This window comes from Notamacropus eugenii, chromosome X (assembly GCF_028372415.1).
Source record: "Notamacropus eugenii isolate mMacEug1 chromosome X, mMacEug1.pri_v2, whole genome shotgun sequence".
NCBI classification, from domain to species: Eukaryota; Metazoa; Chordata; class Mammalia; order Diprotodontia; family Macropodidae; genus Notamacropus; species Notamacropus eugenii.
The window spans coordinates 86,749,158-86,775,098 of NC_092879.1; the positions used below are offsets into that span (position 1 = coordinate 86,749,158).

The following is a 25,941-nucleotide window of genomic DNA, read 5'->3' on the forward strand; positions in this document are numbered from 1 at the left end:
CTGGCTTGTGCCAAGAAATCTAGTTAGGTTTACCTTTATTGACGTGGTACTTCTCCTAGAGGAGGTAACTTTTTTTTTAATTTTTAATTTTATTTATTTATTTTTTTAATGTTCAACAATCACTACCATTAAATTTAGATTTTAACCCCCCACACACCTACCCCCCCCACCCCCCTCCCTTCCCAAGATGGCATACAATTCTATATAGGATCTATATATACCTTCCTACTGAATACATTTTCACTATAGTCGTGCTATGTAGACAAACTAAAATAAATGGAAGAAATTATATAACAAATCAAAACATAATACACACACACACACACACACACACACACACACACACACACATACACATACACATGATCTGCTACATTTTGTGAATGAATTCCCTAGTTCTTTCTCTGAGTGTGGAAGGCATTTTGCCTTAGAAAACCATTGGGATTTTTTTTTAAGTTCTTGTGTTATTAAGAAGTTCCAAGTCTACCAGAAAAAACTCTCACACACTGTGGTCATTACTGTGGACAGAGTTCTCCTGGTTCTGCTCCTTTCGCTCAGCATCAGATCATATAAGTCCTTCCAGGCCTCCCTGAAGTCTTCTTGTTCATCATTTCCTTTTTTTTTTCTTTTTTAAATTTATTTATTTAACTTTTAACATTCATTTTCACAAAATTTTGGGTTACAAATTTTCTCCCCATTTCTCCCCTCCCCCACGCCAAAACATCGAGCATTCTAATTGCCCCTATCACTGATCTGCCCTCTCTTCTAACATCCCTCCCTTCCCTTGACCCATCTTCTCTTTTGTCCTGTAGGGCCAGATAACTTTCTATACCCCATTACCTGTATTTCTTATTTCCTAGTAGTAAGAACAATACTAGACAGTTGTTTCTAAAACTTTGACTTCCAACTTCTCTTCATCCCTCCCTCCCCACCCATTCCCTTTGGGAAGCAAGCAATTCAATATAGGCCATATCTCTATAGTTTTGCAAATGACTTCCATAATAGTCATGTTGTATAAGACTAACTATATTTCCCTCCATCCTATCCTGCCCCCCATTTCTTCTGTTCTCTCTTTGGATCTTGTCCCTTCCCAAGAATGTTGACCTCAAATTGCTCCCTCCTCCCACTGCCCTCCCCTCCATCATCCCCCGCACCCCTCCTATCCCCTTCCCCCCCACTTTCCTGTATTGTAAGATAGGTTTTTATACCAAAATGATTGTGCATTTTATTCCTTCCTTTAGTGGAATGTGATGAGAGTAAGCTTCATGTTTTTCTCTTGCCTCCCCTCATTTTCCCTCCACTGAAAAGTCTTTTGCTTGCCTCTTTTATGAGGGATAATTTGCCCCATTCCATTTCTCCCTTTCTCCTCCCAATATATTTCTCTCTCACTGCCTAATTTCATTTTTTTAAGATATGATCCCATCCTATTCAACTCACTCTGTGCTGTGTGTGTGTGTGTGTGTGTGTGTGTGTGTGTGTAATCCCACCAACTACCCAGATACTGAAAAGTTTCAAGAGTTACAAATATTGTCTTTCCATGTAGGAATGTAAACAGTTCAACTTTAGTAAGTCCATTTTGACTTCTCTTTGCTGTTTACCTTTTCATGCTTCTCTTCATTCTTGTGTTTGAAGGTCAAATTTTCTTTTCAGCTCTGGTCTTTTCATCAAGAATACTCGAAAGTCCTCTATTTCATTGAAAGACCATTTTTCCCCCTGAAGTATTATACTCAGTTTTGCTGGGTAGGTGATTCTTGGTTTTAGTCCTAGTTCCTTTGACTTCTGGAATATCCTATTCCATGCCTTTCAGTCCCTTAATGTAGAAGCTGCTAGATCTTGTGTTGTCCTGATTGTATTTCCACAATACTTGAATTGTTTCTTTCTAGCTGCTTGCAATATTTTCTCCTTGACCTGGGAACTCTGGAATTTGGCCACAATGTTCCTAGGAGTTTCTCTTTTTGGATCTCTTTCAGGTGGTGATTGGTGGATTCTTTCAATATTTATTTTTCCCTCTGGTTCTAGAATCTCAGGGCAGTTTTCCTTGATAATTTCATGAAAGATGATGTCTAGGCTCTTTTTTTGATCATGGCTTTCAGGTAGGCCCATAATTTTTAAATTGTCTCTCCTGGATCTATTTTCCAGGTCAGTTGTTTTTCCAATGAGATATTTCACATTATCTTCCATTTTTTCATTCTTTTGGTTTTGTTTTGTGATTTCTTGGTTTCTCATAAAGTCATTAGCCTCCATCTGTTCCATTCTAATTTTGAAAGAACTATTTTCTTCCTTGAGCTTTTGAATCTCCTTTTCCATTTGACTAATTCTGCTTTTTAAAGCATTCTTCTCCTCATTGGCTTTTTGAGCCTCTTTTGTCAATTGAGTTAGCCTATTTTTCAAGGTGTTATTTTCTTCAGCATTTTTTTGGGTCTCCTTTAGCAGGGTGCTGACCTGCTGTTCATGCTTTGACTGCATGTCTCTCATTTCTCTTCCCAGTTTTTCCTCCACCTCTCTAACTTGATTTTCAAAATCCTTTTTGAGCTCTTCCATGGCCTGAGCCCACTGAATATTTATTTTGGGTGTTTGGGATACAGAAGCCTTGACTTTTATGTCTTTCCCTGATGGTAAGCATTGTTCTTCCTCATCAGAAAGGATGGGAGGAGATATCTGTTCACCAAGAAAGTAGCCTTCTATGGTCTTACTTTTTTTCCCTTTTTTGGGCATTTTCCCAACCAGTTACTTGACTCTTGGGTCCTTTGTCAAGAGTAGGGTGTACTCTGAGAATCTGTGAGATCTCAGTTCCTCCAAGGTAGCACAATCAAGCGTGTACTGGTCTGGATGTAGAGAGGGATTTTTGTGCTCAGAATCTTAGCAGATACCTCTCCACAGCCACTTAGCCTCCAGTTCCCAAGTCAGCACTGGGGGCTGATTTTCAGATAAGCTGGATGGGCAGGGCCACCATTCAGTGTGAGACAAAGACCAGCTCTCCCAGGGCCTCCACCGAGGGCTGAGGTAAGACTAAGTTCTTCCATGCCCCTAGGGGTTTTTATGCTCCAACAATGGAGCTTCCCTATGGGTTGCTGTGCAGGCTCTGTGGCTGCTGCCTGCTGCTGGAGCTATGGGAAAGCCCTTCTCCCTTCCTGGCCTGCTGATTAAACCCCGTCACTGACCTTTGGGGCCTGTGGGTTGAGGGATCTGAGGACCCGCTTCTGTGACTGGAGATTCCAACCCACGAGGTGTCCTCCTCCCAGAGTCTCGTTGCGCTGCTCAGCCAAGGCTGGTCTGGGCTCTGTGCTCACCTCCGTGTCCAGCTCAAGCAACGTTTCTGTAGGCCTTTCAGGTCACTGTGGGCTGGAAATCTCCTCCACTCTGTTGTTCTCCACTTCTGCTGCTCCAAAATTTGTTGAGAGTCCCTCTCTACGGGTATTTTATGGGCTGTGGGGAGGACCCTGAGTAAGTGTGTCTTTCTAGTCTGCCATCTTGGCTCCACACCCCTTGTTCATCATTTCTTATGGCACAATAGTAAGAGGAGGTAAGTCTTTAAGCTGTTATCAGTGATTTATACTTTAGTGTGAATGAGTTTCACATCCTATTTTGGCAGAAGTTTTGATAGGAAAATGATTTAAGAGGACACGGAACTGCTAGGCATTGTAGTAGGTTTAAAAAGAACACTGGCTGAAAAACAGGGGCATGTGAACTTAAATTGGAGTCCTGACACTTCCTAACTGTGTGACTTTGGACAAGTCACTTCATCTCTCTGGATCTCAGTTTCCTCATCTGTAACATAGAGGTGAACTGGACATTATCTAAGGCTCGTTCCAGATATGATTATAAGCGTTCTGATTTTAAGAGCAAAGGGAACCATTAAAGAGGGAAGAACATAGCTCTACTATGCTAAGGGCAGCAAAGACATGCTTCACTTATATCAGATATGTTTCTAACCCTTGAGGCCTCAGTTTCTTTGTTTAGCAGGGTGTATTCACCTTTCGTTGCTGAAGAAGACCATGCCATCAGAGAAATAATGACATGACTTGCCTTTGACTTTGTTTTGAGTGAGGGAGGGCTGTGCAGGTCACCAGCCTCACTTCTCCTCCTGAGCCATCTGAATCTAGTGACCAGATATCCATCAGGATGAGGCCATTGGGGTCACACAGCTAGTGAGTGTCAAGTGTCTGAGGTGAGATTTGAACTCAGGCCTTCCTGACTCCTGCACTGGGGCTCTCTCCACTGCACCACCTAGCTGTAATACATATAAAATGAGAGGGTTAGACTAATAATGATAACACCCAACATTTTCATAGCATTTATGCTTTCCATCCCTTATCTCATTTAAGGGTAGCTAGGACAAATATTATCATTTCTGTTTTGTAAATGAGGATACCAAGACTTAGAGAACGTTTGATTTTCTCTGCCACACTTGCAAGGATTTGGAGTTTGAAAGCCTAGAGAGATCTCTTTCTCAGGACAATTGTTATTTTTTCTTTGTTTTTGAAGAAGACCAGTGACCTCATGGGGTGATAATTGGATTTAAGTGAGACCGAGTTGCACAAGATCATCAACCTCACTCTCTCTTCCAGAGTCATCAGAGTCCAATGGCAGGACAAACGTCAGGACAACTGGTGATAGCTTGGGATGCAGTGGATGGCCTTGGTGGTCTGTAGTACCTGCTCCCTCCCACTTCATGGTTGTTAGAACAAATTGTTCTTATCTGCCCATTGTGCCAGGGAAAGTCTTCATATACTTGGGATAGACCCTCTCCTAACTCACTGGCAAATCTGAGGCCTGTTGGTTACCCTGAATGTGGTATCAGCCCCTACGCTGAGGTGGTTTACCAGGGTGTGGTTGCTGCACATGCTACAGCTTCCTGGAGCTACAGGTGACAGTTGGGTGACAGGGGATACTGAACGTGCATGAGCAGCCCTCACACCAAGGTGCTAGTCCTCCTTCAGTACCCTATATACCCCAACTCATACACCCCAGGAGGGCATTTTATGGTCAAAGATTATTTCTTAGATTTTGACTCAAAAATGCCTTTTAGTGAAAGAAGAAAATCATATTTGAACTTTAAAAAGATGAGCTTGCTCCCTTTTGCGTGTATGAGTATCACTTCAGAAAAGCTATAGTTATGGCCTTTTTACTGTATGAGGTTCCTTTCTGGTTTAAAGTCATGAAAAGTGGGTAGTATATACATATGGAGAGGATGTTTGCTGCAATTTGGGGAAGTTAGTTAAAAATCATTGTTTGTAATGAACGTGAAGCATGAAAATGAGGGATCCAAATGCTACTCTGATGTGTACTTTTATCTTTGTATTCATTTGGTAAAGGTCAGTGACATCATTAGGGATAGAGGAATGCAAGATCTGAACTTCATGAAAGTTGACAATGACAAATATTGATGTTTTTATCAGAGACAAGAGGCTTCAGCATCCATTCTGCCCTAGTGGCAATGGCTATGTTCAAAAGTCTATTTGTTATTCAGAAAGTGTAGTGTGGAGGCCAAGATCTCCCACCTGCTCTGTTTAGGCTGAACAAAAGTACTAGCCCCTTATTTTGCAAGTTTCACACAGAAAAGTCTGTCATCTGCAGCTGTCTTAGCACAACCTGCTCCCTGACCAGCCCTTTTAACTTCAAGGAAAACAGTTCTTTCGAGAATAGAAAGGGGATCATAGGATTACTTTAGTGACCAAGACTGATGATGTTGCTGAGCTTAGAATAAGAATGAACTTAATTCTTCCATGACCAAATTCATATCCTTGTCTACATTTTTTTTTGTTGACCCTAAAGCTATTCCATGTGTCGTGAAGTCTCAGTGCTGTATTAAAACAGGAATGGATTCCAAATATGGACTATAATGAATAAACTTTTTGTAGGGCTAAGAATGTTTGAGGAAATCTTCGTAAGTCTTCCTCATGTTCTTCATCTCTTGGGGACTACATGGAACTCACTGATCATGCTTCCTGCCTTTCCACCCCCCACAGATGGAATAACCACAAAAAATGAGGAAGTCCCCTTCATTGTCTATCACAGCTAGCCTTATTAACTGGGAAAGGCAATAGGGCCTTCAGATTGAACATATCAGAAGTGCAGTCCTAATTTTAAAAAGGATTTACAGAAGGACTTAAAAATGAGGAAGAGTTAGTGAAGGCTTGTTTCAGGGTAAAGTAAATAGAAATTAAATAGCATTCTTTTTTGAGGTTACATTAAAACCAAACTCAAGGTGACATGTGAGGTGGATGCTGTCCCTCATGGGAAAAATAGGAGAGGCCAACATGGAGCCTTGGAGTAACAAAATAATTGATTGTTAAGAAAAGAAAGAACTAGAGGACACTTTCCAGTTAGGTATAGATCAGTTTAACTAGGGCAGAGCTAGGGGATAGATTGGATGTCATTAATTATTAGTAAACAGGATCAATTGTGAGATAATGAGAAATGCGAAAGAAAGACAAAACTGTTTCGAAGAGGAAGCCATTTTGAAGTAGGGAGGTCAGAGACCATGAGAGTAAATACTGGGTAGAAAAGAGGTAAAAGTTCAGGCATAGCCCCCATCCCCCCATATCATTAATTGGTTCTATGAAGACATGATATCAAGTGAAATAATATGACAGGGTTATTAACGTTATGGAAATAATGTTATAAAAAATCAGCTGGACGTTACAATGGAGTTTTATGACTTTTTGGAGATGTTTGATTACAATGTATTTGATGAACTTGTATCTTGTTAACTTGAGTCCATCACCAACAGTATGGCTTGCACCTCGTCTACACCCTCTCATCATTGTCCTCACCAAAAATCATCCATAGAGAATCTCTCCAAAACCTCTTTTGTGTTATGGAGCCCTTTCACAGTCTGGTGAACTCTATGGAGCCTTTCTCAAAATAAAGTTTTAAATGCACAGAATACATAGACTTACAGAGGAAATCAAGTATTTGGAAATATAGTTATTAAAATATAGTGTTTAAAAACCATGTTCACAGAACCCAGGTTGAGAAGAGCTGATTTAAGTCTTCAAGTCTTTTAGGTGCTAGTGTAGTACTTAACTTGTCTGTCTGTTATCGTTTCTTCTCACTGAATGACCATAGGACCATAGATTTAGAGCTGGAAGGTTCTTTAGAGGCCACATTTACACCCCCATTCACAGATAAAGAAACTGAGGCTCAGCAGTATAAAGTGACTTCCCCAGTGTCCCACAGCTATTAAGTTTCTAGGCAGGATTCAAACCCATGTCTTTCTGCCTCTACTGCTGTCATCCACTATGTCATGTTATCACTTCTAATCCACTTTCTTTTCTGTGATGTAGTAGATAGAGTGCTGAATTTGGAGTTAGGAAGACTTGGGTTTGAATCTTTCCTCAAAACTTAATAGCTATGTGACCCTGAGCAACTTACTTAACCTCTTCCAGCCTCAATTTTCCCCATCTGTAAAATTCTCATGGGGCTGTTGTGAAGCTAAAGTTAGATAACAAATATAAAACACTTTTTCAAACCATTGGGTACTGTCTAAAACCATGTTGTGGTTATCTTTTATACTCCTTGCATATCAGTTATTTTTGGTAATGTGCTGCTGCCTATATTACCTTAACTAGGTCCTCTATTATCCTAAGGCATGCCATGCATCGTTCTGTCACCTTTGGGTTATTCACAATTTGGATTCTTCTGAGATGATTCTGTTTCATGATTCTCACACATATAGTATCATAGTGCTTTTAAAAAAACAACCTGACGCAGGTTAAGGCCAACCTAACTTTCCTACTAGGGATGCTGAGAGAAAGAGAACATTAGGTAAAAAATAAACAATATACAACTCTATATACAACAATATACAACTCTAAATAACATCATTTTTTGAGATTTGTTGCCTACTTTTCCTCCAAATACATCTCAGATACCATTTATAACAACAGGTCTTTTCTGACCCTTTCTCATTATTAGTGTTCTCTCCCTCAGAAATTATTTTTATTATTCTGTATGTACTTTTCTGTTTAGTTATATAAATGTTTTATTCATCTATTTCACATTTTATTCAATTTTTCATTCTTTTGATTTTATTTAATTGTATCTTGATGTCTCGTGGAGTCATTAAGTTCCACTTGTCCAATTTTCATTTTTAAGGAATTATTTTCTTTAGTGAACTTTTGTATCTCTTTTTCCATTTGGCCAGTTCTAGTTTTTAAGTTGTTTCCTTCAGTGGATTTTTGTACATCTTTTTCCATGTGATCAATTCTGCCTTTTAAGGAGTTCTTTTCAGTATTTTTATGCCTCTTTTACCACACTATCAATTCTCTTTTCGTAATTTTCTTGTATCATTTTCATTTCTTTTCCCAATTTCTCCCCTACCATACTTATTTTTATGTTCCAGGAGTTCTTGTTGAGCCTCAGTTTAATTAGAATTTTTCTTTGAGACTTTGCTTGTAATTGTTTTCACATTGTTGCGTTCTCTTTTTTTAAATCTTCTATGCCACTTTAGTAGCTTTGTTTACAATTAAGTTCTTTGTTGTTGTTGTTGTTTGCTCATTTTTCCAGCCTATTTCTTGACCTTGACCTTTATGTTATAGTTCGACTCTGCTCACCTCTAGGTGGTGAAGCACTGTCTCAAACTTTAATCTTTTTCATGCTGCTGTTTTCAAAGCTAGTTCTGGTGATCTGCTAGTTTCTGGTACTTCCAAGGTGGTGTGATCCAAGGAGGAGTATGGTCACTGTTCTTTTGGTCTGTGCTCTGATTTTTATCCAGGTCCCTGCTTTCCTGTATCCACAAGTACTAACATTCTTCTCTGCCCTGGAGCTGTGACCAGGACCCCTGCTCTGTTGCAGCCACAAACACTAGTGTTCCTCTCTGTCCTAGAACTGCAGTCATGGCCCCTGCTCCTTTTTGAATGACCACAAGTGTTCCTCTGTACTTTGGAACTGCCACCCAGAACTAGGTATCAGCAATAGAGATGCCAGTTAGCACCAGCTGCACTTGATGTCAGCAAAGGGTCTCCTGTAACCTCTTTCTAACCAGTTGTCTGAACCCTTTACCATCTTTGGGCTGAGAGATCCCAAAGTTGCTGCTCCTACCATAATTATGGCTGCCTCCAAGGTCCCCTGCTGAGCTGCTGCTAGGCTCCAGACCAGTAACCATCCCAGTGTTACACATGTCTCCTGTTGATCTCTTAAGTTGTTTTAGGCATGAAAGAAATATATTACTCTGACTTTTTGTTGGCTCTGCTTCTCCAAAATTTTATTTGAGAAGTTATTTTGAAGTTGATTGGAGGGAAATTTTGGAAGAGTCCAGCTGGATGGCTGCTCCATCTTTTTCCACCATCTTAGTTGATTTTCTTTTTTTCCTTTTTAGCTAATACTACAGCAGCCACCAATTTTAAAATGTCATAATGCCAATAGGAAACTAACCAAAACAACAAGTGTTAGAAGTCAGAGCCCAGGCAACTGTTGTAATGGTTGGAAGAATAGTCAGATGATTGCTATAAAGCGAGCATCAGGCTTGTGGAAAAATAGTGCATAATAAAAAAAAAAATAGCTTTCCTCAAAGAAGGCTCATGGAAAAAGCAACTCAAGACAGCAAACAGACAAAATGCACTGAAGCAGAGGACAATTTTTTATACACACGCATGTACATATATATGTATGTATGTATATGTGCATCCATATATAAGATAGTTTTTTTCATCTAATAATCAGGCCCAATCATTCTTGGGCCGCTCTGTGCCAAGTAAAAATAAACATCATGGCCGTGGCACCAATTATTCTGAAAATTGTAAGAGAGGGACTTCTTTCTAATTGTTTCATGGAGGGACAGTATAAAGCATAGAGCAGACACTGAAATGTTGTAAGTCAGGCTTAGGAATTAGGGCATTATAAATAACGCATCGTGAAGCAGCAGAGTATAGTGGAGAGTGGAGTTTTCCTTGAAGTCAGAAAAACCAGGCTTCAGATTCTGCTTCTGCCTCATAGCATGCATGCACCCATGTGAAAATCCTTTAACCTTTCAGTGACACAGACAACTCTCGAAGAAGACTCCAAGTTATGGATGAGTTGCACCTGTTGAGTGTGCTTCTACACTTGGATTTCCCTACCCTCATTAAATCAGATGTCCACATTTTTTGTAGTTAATTGACATTAGACTGTGCCTTTCAGAAAGAACTAGTTGACAAATCTTACACTACTGAAAAACAATTCGTTGATACATTTCAAAGACGTCATTCTCTACCTACCCTCAGCCACCACCAGCACTACCACTTCTTATTACAAAAACTCTCCTTGATTAGCAATGCATTTCCAAGTTGCCTGGATTTTTTTTTCTGGTATCTGAATTCAGAGACTTGTCTACCCACCATGAAAGAAATTGTCTTCATCCACTTGGTAGTTGTTGGCAACACTCTGTCCGCTACTTCTTGTGTTTCCAGTCCAACAAGCACTTTCTATGTGTACTGTGCTAGATCCTGGAGCTGCAAAGATAAAAGGAAAAACAGTGTCTTCACAAGGAAATTTTACGTTGTATTGGAGGCATAGTATGTAAACAATTAAGTTCATACATTGCGTACTTTCCCCCCCAACTTATTAGATTTGGTTCTGTGTTTTAATCTGTCAAGACCTCATTAGATCCTGACCGTCATCCAGTGTCTTATCCCTCCCAGCTTTGTTTCACCTGCTTATTTGAAAAGTATAACATCTGTGCCTTTAAGCTATTATGAAGGGGGGGTGGGGGGTAGAGGGGGAACCAGAACTGTGATTTCATCAGTGGATGAAACTCTTCTTTCTGAGTGAAACTTTCTCTGAAAATTAGTTTTAGAGAATTGCCTGAAGCATTTAGGGGTTAAGTAATTTGCTGTGGGTCATTGATACAAATGTTTAACACCACTAAGTACAAGCAAGCCTAGGGCACTCTATTAGATACTTCTTTCTGAGCTAGCCTTGAACCATTGCTGACTATTCTTTCAATCTGGACATTTAACCAGGACTGTTGTTATCATTTAGCCCATATCTTTCTACCTTTTTAAGGAAAAGATTAAGTTCTATTTAAGGAGAAAATTTAGCTCAGATTTCTCCTTATTTCTCACTTGGCAGTGCTACTCTAACTGGCTTCACCATACCCCCACCTTCCCCTTTGGGTTGTATGGGGGTGTTCAGGGAGAACTAACATTTCTGATGGGAGGGCTTGCTGAGCCCTTTTCAGAGTTGTTCCTCCACTTTTGGTGTCCACCTCTTACCCATGTTACACCTATGGTTCCAAGAATCTGTAGCATGTACAGTGTCTACACCCTGGTTAAAAAAACAAACAAACAAAAAAAACCACAAACATCTAGGCAGATGACCTAAACCAGGTTGAAAGTAAGCAACAAGTCTCAAACCCATTCAAGAGTTAGCGGGGTGCCTATCCCAGGCATGTGAAGACTGACCCTGGTAGAATGTGTGGAAGAGAGCAGTTTGTTCCAACAGCTGTGAAGAGAGCTGAAGCAGGAGCTGTGTGGCACTTAAAGCTCAGTCAGGCATCAAAGATGCCAAGGTCATCCACTGCAGGGGCCAATTGCCAGTCTTCTAGATTTTTTCCTTTTGATTTTATGTAACTGCCTCATTTAAAACCAATTTATGTGCAAGTCAAGACATTGCCCATTGATATATCGTTGGTCCTCTTTGAAAACAAAGAAGGAACAATTCTCCCCTTTTCAGCTTCCTTCTGTGAATTTTCACCCCATTAGGCTGTAAGTTCCTTGAGGGCAAGGAGTGTCTTTTCTCTTTTCATATTTGTATCTCCAGTGCTTAGCTTGGCACATAGTAGTCATTTTAAAAAAATGTTTATTGACTATTGACTTTTCTACAAGAACAGCACGACACCATCATCCATGAAAATTCTTATTTTTAATTATTTTGGAGTCATTTCATTTCAAGTTGTGCCTTTCACTAGTGCTCAGTGTAATGGCAATTTAAATGGGAAGATCTTTCCCTTTCATTAATAGGCCCATGTGACCTGCTTAAATCACCTGGAAGCCTAAGTCACATGTGGTAGGAGGAGCTTTCTGGGAGGTTTGAGAATGCCTTTGTCCCCATCAGTGCTAATGTGTATTGACTTCTTGGATAAATGTTTTTCTTCTGCTTTCTATATGGAGGCTGTTATACTTTCCAATTCAGAACTACGCCAGCATATTCATAGCCATCCTCAGTGCTGTGAATATTGCCTGGGTGATACACTCCCTAACATGATGCAGATGGCTTAATCTGATGTCCTCTTTGCCTGGCTCTATACTTTAGCATGTAATTGGCCTGCCCCAGCTGAGTGTTAAAGGCCTGTGACAAGGTAGTCAGAGGACCTGCTAACCAGTGAGAATAGCTCCTAGAAATAGGTTCTTCAAGAAATAGAAGGTAATCATTTGCTATAAGCCACCATTACTGTGCTGTATAGATCCTTGCCAAGATAATGGAATAATTTCAAACACCTATCACTTAGGTACCTGCCAAATCTGCACACACTGAAGTGTTTTCAGACGACACTCTTCCAATAAGATGGAAGACAGGCAGATGGAGGAGGAGGAAGGTGTATTAAGCCTGAAGTTGATAGAAAAGGAAGAGGTGTAAACTGGTCATTGGGTTGTTAATAAAGGTTCTTTCTCTGACAATAGTGGACAGTAGATTCTGTTTTGATTTGGGTTTTGGCAGGAATGTAATTACCAATTAAAGGTAGCTGGGAAAGGTGTAGTGAGCCTGTGTGGAAGCTCAGCCATAAATAGAGCCTTACTTAGTGATCCCCGAGTGCCTGAGCCCCTATAATAGCAAATGTTTACATTCAGCCAGTCTCCCCCAATCTCTAAGAAAACCTGCCAAAATGACAGCTGAATCCATGAATTACAAGTAGAGAGTGCCGAAGACACTGTGCCAAGTTGTGTGTATTCTTCTTTGGCTTATTTGTGGTTAGTATGATCAGAAGTATGAGAGGCAGGGCTCCCTGTGGGGACAGGGTTCTTATCCTAGGTTAGTGCATTTGCAAAGTGCAGCTGAGTAGTCAGCTTAAGCTCATTCCCCTTGGTATGGCTCACTCTGGTCACTCTGCAGTTCTGGGAAGTGCTAATTAATTAATCCCTGGGTTGGATGTATACAGTAGTGTGGCACATCCTCAGGACAAAGAGTAAAACCTGTGGGTTACTACACTGCCAATTAGCACATGTTTTCTCACTCCATCTTTTCATGACTTTAAAAAAATACCAATAAATTGTATTAGGGCAGGTTCACTATACACACACACACACACACACATAATATTATACATTATACAAATATACAAATCGTTTTCTGGGAGCATTAGCCTTGCAGGTCACTAGCAGGAATAATGAAGGACTGCGTCTTGTTTCCAGCAACAATGACATCACGAGTAGATCACTAGATCGCGCATCAGAAGGCCTGGATTCAAATTCTAACTCAGACAGTTATTTAGAGTGGTGTCATCTGGGACTAGTCCCTTAACTAAGCTCTCAGAGCTCTAGTCTCCTCATCTGCCACAGGAGAAACGAGAACTGCCCTATCACCTGCCTAGCAGTTTGTTTGAGAAGAGCACTGCGCAGCACCTTAGATGCTGCAGAAGTCTGAGCTCCTCTTAAGGGTTGGAGAACTGTCAGCTGGATGTCGCAGTGACTTTCAGAGAGTGCATCATGTCTGCAATTCTGTCAGTGCCAAGACACAGCTTTTCCATATGTACTAGATCAGTTACCCAGATAGTCAATTGCAGGGCCTGGCTTCCAGCTGTTCTGACTCCAACTTCAGTGTCCTCCCCACAACACCCTGGCTGCAGATTTGGAATTGAGAGCAACAAAGGAAAACTAATTTGCAAAAAATTGGTTGTCTCACTTGGAAAAAATCAAAATGATCCTGTATTTTTCTTTTTTGGTTTACTGTTCAACTAATAAAAATTCACAGTTATATAGTATATTGGTATTTCCTAAGCATATTCTTTAGAACAACTATGTGAAATAGGGAAGGCACAAATTAGTCTCAATTTACCAATAAGCAAAATGAGATTTGGGTAGTTACTCATCCAAGGGTGACCGATGCAGCTAGTAGGTATTGCAGCTAGTACATGATGAAGTCAGGACTCAAACCCAGGTCCTTTGACTTCAAGTTCAATATTGTTTTCACTATACCATATTACCCCTCTAATAATTTCAAAGGAAAAGATACTAGGAAGAGGAGGCTGAGCAGCAGAGATTTCCCCCTTTAGTATATGTCCCAAGTTCTGACTCAGGAGCCAATTTAATCATCACGCCTGATTCATTATGGCTGACTGGAAGCAAGCAGAGTATGTCTGTGCATGCTGTGAAGTGGAGATGGGGAAAAGGACCACACCATTACCTATGTCTGAAAGCAGGGCTACCCCAAGCTCCTATCTATGTACTTACTTACCTGCAATGAGTATGACCTAAGCAAGGTGTCCACTGGGTTATGTATATAAAGTACCGTTAGATAAAATTATTCAAAATAAAGTGAAAATGAGTCCATAGCTTGGGTGCTTTGGGGAAACAGGACTGAGAATCAGATACTATGTTGAAAATGTTTCAAACAGACCTTACATAAAGTTTTAATTTAAAGGGTACCAAATAACTCCAAGGGCCTTTCCACTGTTCCTTACTGCTTCTAAAAGGAAGTGTTATGTGCCACTAAATCTGGTTAATGCTTATTATTGCGATCTACAGTAATGTTTTGTTTCTTCAGCATGTTGAAAATTTATTATCAGGGAAAATTTGCTATGCCTGGCTGACCTGTTCAATAAACTGAGGAATAGAAGTTTTAAGTAGACCATCTTTTAAACTACACTATTACCTAATAATTCACCTTCTTCCAAATAGAGTCTGTCATCCTTCATTAGGGTATGAAAAAACTTTAGAAGGCTGTAGAAATATCATTTTATATTATTATTTATACAGTTAACTTTCCTCAATCTTTCTTACTTTGGCAGTGTTTAAGACTTACTTATCAAAGGGCCTATAAAATGTGCTTTTGAAAGTATCTTTGTTGAATTATTTGCTTGAAATATCTCTGTACACAATCATTGCAGAGACATGGTAGTGTGCCAGAGGTTGTGTGCTTAGGTTAGTAAGCCATATTACATCTACACGAAGCCCTTTAAAGTGGCCATACCAAAGTAAAATTGTTATGAAGATACATCAACATGGACAAGTAGGTCTAAAAACTTATAGAAAAATAAACTTTAAAAGCAAAAACTGAAAGGAAAGTAAGAACTAAGTTCATATAAAATTGGGAATCTTGGTGAAAATTATGTTGAACTTGGGCATAGTTGTTAGACTTAGGACTTCTGATTGAATAACTGTGCAACCATTCTGTTTTTTTCTTCTGTGAAAATAAAAGAAATTATATCAATCAGTCAATAAGTGTTAAGTACCTACTCTGTGTCAGACACTATGCCAGGTGCTGGGAATAAAAATATAGGATGTTTCTAAGTTTTAGTGCAGTTTAAAGCTATTAAAGTTTAAAACTTTACTAAGCTTTTTGAGACACCTTGTAAAAAATCAATGACATAACCCTGTTCACTAGGATTTACATGCTACCAGGGCGGAGACGTTGGCAACAGTCATACATACACATATGCAGAGTACATATTAACAGAATTAATACAAATTAAAAATAGTTGACTACAAGATAGTTTGGAAGGGCAGGCTCTAGCAGTTAAGGACATATAGAAAGTTTTTGTGTAGAAAATGGTGCATGAGCCAAAAATGTTAAAGGAAAAAAGGATTCTTTGAGTTGGAGGTGAGCAGGGAGTGAATTCCAGGCATGGAAGACAGAATGTTCTATTACACAGACAGGAAGTAGAGTGACATTGAGGAACAAGGGAGGCTAATTTTGTTGAATTGTTGTATAGGAAGGAAAGCAATGTATAGTGAGACTGGAAAGACAGGTCAGGGCAAGGTTATGAAAGATTTTAAAAGCTAAACAGAACAATTTATTTTTGATGCTAAAGGCAATAGGGAACCACTGGAGTTTACTGAGTATGGGAGTAACATGGCCAGATCTGTGCATAAGAGAAATAGCTTTGGCAGCAAGGTAGATGATCAACTAGGGTGCAGAGATCAGTTAGGGACCCATTGCAATAATCCTGGTGAGAAATGATGAGGGCTGAGCCAAGATGCTAATTGTATGAACGGAGAGATGAGATTGAAGAAGACATACTTTGGAGAAATAAATGTGAAATTTGGCAACTGCTTGAAAGTGTGATGTGAGAGAGAGTAAGGAGTTGCACATAGTGTCAGGTAAAGGACTTCTCAGACTTGAAGGATGGTGACACCTTCCACAAAAACAGGGAAGTTGAGAAGAAGTTCAGGGAGTCAACCTGGCTGCTGGATGAGGGCAACAAGTAGCCTAAAAGATGTAGAACTAATGAGGACTTTACAGGTCATCAGGCCCCACTCTGCTTTTCCAACCTAGGAACATCACATGGTTTGCCTAGGGTCACATGAGTAGGAAAGGACATCTAGTCCAACTTCTGGAGACATTAGGACATGAAAACTGGGGTGAAGTTTTCAGTCATCCTCTATGAATAGCCTCTTAATTCTGGACAATTTTAAGCTGCCTATAAGAAGGGTCTCCGTAATGACAGAAGGACTCTCTGGGTTATTTGAGCTTTGGGATGTTAGAGATGCAATCTAAAAAGGAAGAGTCCCTCACCCTGTCCACTTGGTGAAAGAAAAGAGACTTTACTGACAAACTGACTTGTTCTGGGTAAATTCCTAAGATGAAGAAATGGTCCTGAAGGTAGTTGGAGTAGTGAAAGTTGAAAAGTTGAAGCAGGGACTGATGGATCAAAGAACCATTACTGTATTCTAAGGCTTCTGCTGAAGGCTAACCTTATGCAGAGACTTCCAGTAGTATTGGCATAGTAAGGGGAAAGGAGAGAATGAGAATGTATTAAGGGCTTACTATCTTCTAGGTACTGTCCTAGGCACTGGGGATAGAAATACAAATAACCAACCTGGAAGGTCCTCAAGGAGGTTATAGTCTAATGGAGGAAGATGGCACAAAAAGCCAAATTACAAAGTAAAGCAGGGAATGTGTTTAAGATAAGAAAGAACATGATTGGGAAGTGCTATGAGGGCTTAGAAGCAGGCAAGATAAAAGCCAAATCCAACTTAGTGCTCAGGGTGATAGGAGAAGCAGAGTCCAAATTTCATGTGAGAAGGAAGTAAGGATTAAAGTCCAAGTGGAAATGACATGACATGGAAATGGCTAAGAAATTCTATGAAATCCTAGAACCAGGCAAGATGAGGCCAAAGCAATCTTCTTAGAACCCCAAGGTCAGTTAGGAAGGAGTTGGAGATGAAGGCTAGAATAGCCTAGAGATGGCATGGCATGGGAATGGCCAGAAAGTGACAGAGCAAACCTTGAAGCCAGGAAGACCTTGGTTCAAATCCTGCTTCTGACCCTTCCTGCCCATGTGCCTTGGGCAAATCCCTCAGCCTCTCAGTGTCCTTGGCAGTCAGTCGTGTAATAAACCTTTTTTAAGCCCTACTATGTAGACTTCAAGTTGTTGACAAGGTGTTGACTTGCAGTGGCAAAGACAGTTTTCTCACCTGGGAATTTCCTATACCAGTGAAATCACAGGTCAAGTCTCTATTACTTTCCTTTATTTAATAAAGCTTCCTTTTGCTGTATCATGTCCAGGTTGCATTCAAGTAGAAAAGCTGGCACCATGTGGACGTTTCCCAGGTTTCTGGGGGAGGACTTGGATCAATAAAGGGTTACCTAGACTCTTCATACCAACGCACCTCTCTCACCAGGATTATCATTTGCCCAGTCAGTCCTAGTCAACAAGCATTTATTAAACACCTCTTGTGAGCCAGGCCCTGTCCTAAGGCAAAACAGCCTCTGTCCTCAAGGAGCCCATTCTAATGGGGGAGACGTTATGTGAATAACTGGGTACAAATGAACTATAGCCAGGGTAAATAGGATGACCCCAAGAAGGAAGGCTTGAGAAGTCTGGGTTCTCAGAGCTCTGGATAAGCAAAGCCAGGCAATGTTAGTCAATGAAAGGGTCAGTGAAACTGACTTTGAGAACAGAAAGGGGAGGCTGTGTAAAGAACGCTGGATTTAATCACAAGATCAAGGTTTAAATCTGGGCTCTGCTCATCTCTACCAGTGTAGCCTTGGGCAAGTCACTTCATGTCCTTGAGTCTTAGCTTTCTCATCTGTAAAATGAGTGGGGTGAAGCCAATATCTAAGATCCTCTGCAGCTCAAACTCTATCATTCTAGGACAGAGGCATTGTTTATTTCAACCCACTCATCATGCACAGGAGAAAACTGAGTCCCACAGTGGTTATGGGATTTGTCCACAGTTACATAGCTAGTTTGTGCAGGCAATTAAAGGCAATCTGTTGGAAGCCCAGTTGCTTAGCTGTCCATGTCTGTTTGGAACGTAGAACATAATAACTCACTATCTTTGACTTTAGCTAGAACAATGGATGGGCTCCAGTGATTCATTCTTAACAAGAAAGGTCTATTTCTAGAACTCTCTATTCAAAACTGACTTGTTGCTTAAGAAAAAGACTGGCTTTCAAATCTGTCAGACCTTGGAGAGCAAAAATGAAAGTATTGGCCCAACTGGGGAGGAGGGGAGGAGGGGAGGGAGCTAAGGAGCAGAGTGGATTTTATGTGACTTGACTTGACCAGAACTCATTGTTAGGTCTTCAATACACAGGGTTGGGGGGTCAGGGTTTGTAGTTGTTGTTTTGTTTTAGATGATTTTTCACTTTCTTTCCCAATGGACAGGGAAAAAGAGCCATTTGGTTTCTACTTTTTCCCAGTCTATTACCCATCCTTCCCCTCCTTCCTTTCTGTTGATCAGAGGAGCTCCATTGTAGGCCTTCCACTTCTTGCCTTCTCTTCTGATGACCAGAGCAGCAGGCTTCAGCTTGGATCTACTCTTTTTTGGCAATAATATAGGAGGTTCCAATTGGGCTTAGGACAGCTAGCTTAGCTCCCATTCTATTTTAGGACTATGTGACATATTTCACATGTTTGGAGTGACTGTAAAAATCTATGCTTTTATTATATAGGAATCATTTTTGTCATACTCATCCTTCCTCCTCTCTCCGTCTGAGTTAGGTGGCACAGTGAATAAAACGTCAGACTTGGAGACAGTTAAGACCTGAGTTCAAATCCAATATCAGATATTTACTAGTTGTGTGACTCTGGGTAAGTCACTTAACTTCTGTCTGCCTCAAGTTTCATCATCTGTAAAATGGGAGGGGATAATAGTACCTACTTCCCAAGATTGTTGTGAGTACAAAATGAGATATTTGAAAAGAATTTTAAAGTGTTAAGTTTTAAAGTACTGTAGAAATACTTCTCTCTCATTCCTTCCTCTCCCTTTCTCTTTCCTTCCCTCCCTCCTTCCCTCCTGTATTTAGAAGAATTGTGTTTTGTTTAAAAATTGAGGTTCAACTTCTCCAGGAACTGTTTAGGAAGATTCCAAGAGAATATTCAACAAATTTAGGATGTGGCATTATTCTTAACAACATTGAAAAGGAATGAAGTTGAATCTCAAATCATCTTAGACTGGGCTACCTTGGGGAAAGTTGTTTAAAATCTAGACATCCTTTGGTTTGTGAAAATTGATGCATTCAGAAAATTGGCTCTACATAGCAAAATTCTGCTCATTAAATTCTATTTTCCTGCTTCCTTAGAATACTGAAATGAAGCTATTTTCCTATTTTAAAAAAACATAACCCCCAAATTTGAAACATTGTCTGCATGATACCTTCCACGAAATTCCCAATGTTGGTATCTTTGAACAATTACACTTGTCAATTGTTGTTTTTTTATATATTAACAAACAGAGAAACTCTATTATGTGGAATGTTATAAAAGGAGAATGGACCTCTGGAAGAAATTAGGAAGTGCTGGCTATATCTATAGCCAAGGCATGTTTGGGTCAGGAGGAGAAAACCAGATCATTGGTCTTGGGACTAGAGTTGACATTTTCCTCAGTTATTTGTTTTTAAACTGAAGATGAGTATCTGGGAAAACAAGCCAAACCTGCCTCATCCATTAGCTGTTATTAACAGCTGTGTACATTCTAAGGGCACTGAGATCTAAGCAGGCAGTCCTGGGACTTTTCTGTACATTCCGTCCATTTCCCAGAGAAATTTGCATCTTTTCTCATGCTCCAGGAACAAAGAAAGGAAATATGTGATAGAAAGGAGGGGAAGGTGTTCTGCCCTCCAGATGGTATGGAACTAACAGGTTAAAGGCAAAGAGAAGAGGCAGCTCTGGGGCAGAGTGGGTTGCTTACAGTTCATCAGTGAGCTCGTTTCAAGAGAAATTTCCAAACAGTAGCAACTCTGGGGCCCAGAATGTGCATCTTTCAGAAAATCTCTGCTAAATGACTCCATTGTGTCTCTATGTTCTACACTCCAATATAGCCCACATTTGTTCACCATGTTGCTCTCTGTTGAAGGGTATCTATATCCCCTGGGGGAAAAAATGAATGCCATCTCTCCTCAGGTTACTTGGTGGATGTTTGAGTTCAAAAGTTGGAATCTAGTCCATTGCAAATGGGAGTCTAGGTTTTCACAAGAATTATTTTTAATTATATCATATACATAATTCCTGTTCTTTACTATTATATCTGGGAATGCAGTATGGTCATATGATTAGAGGGTCAGCTAGGGAGTCAGAAGACCTTGGTTCTATTTCTGCTATAATAGCTGTGTGGCCCTGAGTGCAAAGCCCTTAATAATGTCTCCAGGAAACTTTCTCTAAGTCAGAAGTTAGGGTATCCCTCTTGGGAGTCTTCAGTTAAAGACAGGGACGTTGCAGATGTCATTCTTGTATAGGCATATATTGGACTAGAATTCAGGGCTTCTTAAAACTTTTCCACTTGTGACCCCTTCAGCATTTCTTAAATGGTTGGTCAAGAACAAGGGGATTTATTCTGGGAAGTTTGGATTCAATCAAAGGGCTGTACTTGAGGACCTAGAGGGCCACTTGTGGCCCTGAAGCTGCAGGTTCCTCAGCCCTGGTATAGGCTCTTGTTTTCATCAGTGTGTAGGGGGGCTTCAAGTGTGACTCCTTCCCCCACCCTTACAGATTGGTCAAGCCTTCATAATAAAGAATCTTAAGAATTGTCAGGAGCATTAAAGAGTTAAGTGATTTTCCCATGGTTGCACACCCAGTCAGAGGCAGGATTTGAACCCAAATTTTCCTGGATCTACAGCTGTGCTAGGTCTCTGCTCATCAAATATCCCAGTAGACTTTCTTTTCATTCCCTTGGAACTAGAAACTATATAATCAGAGTACATTAAACTATAGAAATTTGTTGTAATTTAGCCTGGTTTTTAATTATTGGTATATTTTCCTACTTAATTATTTATGCTTATTTCATAAATAGCTTTCTAACATAAGAAGAGCTAGCTAGCTATATAGTTGCTCAACAATAACTTTGCTTTCAAAGACCTTTGCTGACCTGCATTTGAAAAATAAAGTCTTAATTATTTAAATAGCACTCTAATGAATTCCTTTGTCTTAAAGCCCTCCAACAATGTTCTCACATGTCATTTGCCATGTTTGAGGCTCCTAATTTGTGGGGATATGAAGTGTGTTGTAAATTAAGTACCATGTACATAGTTAATTAACCACACACTGTGCTTCATAAGCGTATTTAATTCCTACACTCTATGGAATATACTCATTTTAAAAATTGAATACTGCCATGTCGAAATCTATTTTCTCAATGTTTCATCATTAGTGAGCATGATGATAGAGATCATCCCCATCCAAGGCTCAGTACTGCTCTTCCCATCTAAATGACCTTAAGCAGATCATTTAATCTTGTTTCGTCTCTGCTTTCTCATCTATGAAATGAGCCTTGGGAATAGCTGTGGCTCCAAAACCACCAGACCTTCCTCTGACCCAGCTCCCTACCATCATTGCTGAGAGGTGAAATCATTGTGGCAAAGGGCCCACCTGCCTTATTCCCACCAGAAATAACTGCTGTTGAACTGCCATCCAGGTAGATGGGCACAGGTGCTCTGGGAGGAGTGGCACCCCTCAGACAACTTTAGTTAATTTTTACAAAGTAAGTAAATAAAAGATGATTAGAGTATAGGAGAACTGATGATTGAGGGGTAGATAAGGAAAGGTTCATGGGTAGAATTTGAGCTAAATCTTGAAGGACAGTAGAGATTCTAAGATATAGAAGTATTCCAGGCATGGCAGGAGGGGGAAGCTGGGGCACAGATACGCAGAGACACAGAAATAGAAGATATGGTGTTAGGGAGGAGATACAGCAAGAGGGTCACTTTGGCTGAACCTTAAAATAATGACCTACCCAAGCACTCCCGCTTTGGCCCTAGTGTTTTCCTGTAACAGTGTATCCTGTAGGGCTATGGAAGGAGGAGAATCCTTCCAATCACATTTATGAATTTTCTTGTAATCAGTGGTTTCACTGAGCATCCTAGAATCATAGAATTTCCGAGCTAGAAGTGACTTTAGAAATGATCAAATCCAGGCCCTCATCATCTTGTCCATGTTTTGAGCTGCATTATGTCTGGAATAGGAATGCATAAAGCAGGAGCACCTGTGTGGAGAGAAGAACATCAGGGGTCAGGCACTGTCCTTTACAATCATATAGATGGGCTATACTATTCTGTTTGCCTGTGGGCTAGGCAAGAGCTATTTTCCTCTCCATCATAAAGTCTCAGAGTATAGTATCTTCTTACCTGTAGAACTAGTTTCTATAACTAAACACTTGGCAGGATAGGAATATTGAGCCTAGAAAGCTAGACTGGATGTTCAATGGTGATGTATTTTGGCCAAGAATTTGAATAAATGACATTCCAAAATGAATTAAGATCAATTTTTCCAAATGTACTACTTTGGTATTGATGACATCAGACTATCCCAAAATTCTTTTCTTATTTTCATTCTCTAGACCTGTGAGGTGTGAGTGTGGAGAACTCTCAGGACTGAAATTTCCTCCAGTAAAGCAAATTAGCAGCTTGTCTGTAATTTGAATTCTTAGAGAGGTACCTGGTATACTCTGAGTTTGTGGCTTGTTCAAGGTGACTCGGGTAGCGTTTGCAGATAATAAAGTTAAACCCAAGTCCAGGGCCAGTCCTTTAGCCACTATTCCAAGGGTTCCCAAAGTTTCTGATCTCAGGATATTTTTTACACTGCAAAAGTACTGAGAAATCCCTCCCCAAAGAACTTTTATTTATGAGAGTTATAGCTATTGATATTTACCATATCAGAAATTAAAATATTTTAGTATTATTTAGTATTATTATGAAAATAGTTTTGACCTTACAGAGTTGTCCCTAAAAGGATCTTGGAGCTTTCAAGCATCCCAGACCACACTTTGAGAACCAGTGCACTATGGCTTGATGTCTCTTTTTCCCCTATTAATGATACAGTCACATAAGATTTTTTCATTACATAATAGTGGCAAATAATAACCAAGAACATTCTGTAGCTTTCAAGTGTCAGTACATAATATTTGGGTATTTTTCTTCTCCCTAAAAGACTCATTCCATCACGGTGTACATAGGCCATTAAGAAAGACCATGTATCAGAACAAGCCTTGGATTGGGAATCAAAGTTCAGGCTCTATCATCCATTAGCTGCTGTGTGATCTTGGACAGATCTTTCAACCTCTCTGAGTATCAGTTTCCTCATCTCTAAAATGGCGATGATAATAATTGTGTTGTCTCCTTGTACGGTGTCATTATGAGGAAAGCATTTTGTCAAACTTAAACATTGGTTCTTTGGATGAATGCATAATTTCACTGTTATCCCCCTCATTTATGCACATTGTGATACCTCGATGCTTTCTTACCTCGTGGAATCCTTGTTTATGTCTTTTCATAAGTTCTCTCCAAATGATCCACCGAATGTGCTGGAAGCCTTCCTCTTGTTCTCATAGCACCTCAAGGGCATAAACGTAATATTTTACATTTATAATGTTTGCGAAATGCTTTATGTACATTAGCTCATTTGATGATTGTAGTACTTAAGACTGCCCATCTGTTGTCTCTCATTTTTGTTAGTATCTTGCCTTGTACATAAAAGGCAGTTAATAAATGTTAATTTCTATGAATTGATTTGCTACATGATCAACACACCTCCTTTTCCCATCATGCATGTCCTTGATAGTTTTTTATGTCACTTCTAGCATGTAAGCCCTAATTGATGATGTCGTTACGTGCTTATTCCCACCATCCATGTCACCAGTGCCATTTCGACTGCTTATAGTTTTTTGTTGTTTCAAGAGCAGCATGTTCCATGATTCCCACCTATAGACCATCGTCAGGTAAATACTAGTGTTAAGGACACGCTCCTTAGTGGCAGTGAGCTACTGTGCAGTTTCCCAGATGAGATCCATCTAGTCTCTCATCTCTTCCTCCTGGCTCAGTTCTGGGTCCATCTCATTGTGCATTTGCAGTTCCCATCCAGGGTATTCAATCAGCCTGTTTCTCACACAACTAGCTGCATGTCAGCCTACGAAATCTGAGCTTTTCATATGCTTGATTTTTATGGGTAGGTAGGTTGGCTATTCTCTTTTCTATTATTATGGATTTCACCAAACAGGCAGTAATGCATCACTGCCAAATGGGAACCCTTTAGGTAACTCATCATTGCTAGGTTCTGTGAACTAAAACTTCAAAGCACTTTCTAAATGAGAGCTTTTTATTCAGTTTAATGAACATTCATTAAGTACCTACTAGGTTCTGTGCAAGGCTGCATAGAGCTCTTTAGCCCACCATTTCAAGTCCTTGCCCTCAAGAAGTTTATACTTTCTTGACTCAATACAGTCTGTATACTAAAAAGAAGAATTTAAGGCAAATTGAGTTGCATGAGAGCATTCAACACTGGGAGAATAAGGGAACACTGCATAGAAGAAAACGTACCTGAGCTAAGCCTTGAAGGAAGACATGATTCTGTGATGACGGTGACTCCAATGACATGCCCTGAAAAGTAACCTGTTCCCTGTCATTTATCATTTATACTTGCCCCATTAACCATCACATATTCCACAGTGGAAATCCCTGTACAGAAACCACTTAAAAATCTGGATTCTGGTTATAACTATCCAAAGATAGCTGTGTGGCCTAGGGAAAGTCACTCAATCTGTCGGTGTCTTGATTTCCTTGTATGAAATATATGTGGGTCAAATAAGTAAGATGACTTGCCCCAAGTCACAAAGCCAGGATTCAGAACTCAGGTCCTCAGATTCAAATGCAGCATGTGACTCCCCATTGGACAGAGTCCAAACTCTTTAGCTTTTTTTTTAAGCCACCACTGAATGCCCCTACATGATATGACCCACCTCATACCTTTAACTCCAATTCCCTATTTCTACTGGCCCTCTGTAGGCCTCATCTGGACAGTCCTGAAGTGGTTCACTGCCATACTTAGTCCTCTTCTATAAGCGAATGCCCCTGTAACTGTTTTTTAAAATTAATTCATCTTTCCTGAATGGAAATAGATTATTTGGTGTTACAGACTGTGCATAGGCTATGTCTACATGCCACCAAAAATAAAACTAAGAGTAAGAAGGAACAATTCAGTTATCTCAAACTTTCTAAGTGCTTTACTTGAACATTTGGTACAGATGAAGAAAACATTCTGAACCTTGTATTTTTAATTTTCACCCAGCTGTCTGGCGCGTTGCATGAATTTAATTTATAACCTCATATATGCCAGATTTGTTTGTATCTACTCCAAGAACTATATCAATGGAAATTATCTTCCTGTTAATGACTGAAATTGACCCTGCTACATTGCTCAGCCCACACATTGAATTATTACACCAGTCCTGTCCAAGTGTGAATTTTAGTTCTTTGTTTTATTTTCACCCATCAATGACTTGAGTTTCATATACTGATGCTCTGGTTAAGCCTCTGAAAGATACCTGAAGATCCTCTTTTTCTGTTGATGTCACTCATTAACCACTGCTC

General features: G+C 39.9%; 1 pseudogene; it reads right to left on the reverse strand.

The window, feature by feature from the left end:
- LOC140516377 (nuclear ubiquitous casein and cyclin-dependent kinase substrate 1 pseudogene) overlaps window positions 1-9,124 on the reverse strand; it is a 56,994-nt pseudogene extending 47,870 nt beyond the window's left edge.
- Window positions 9,125-25,941: the final 16,817 nt, after the last annotated feature.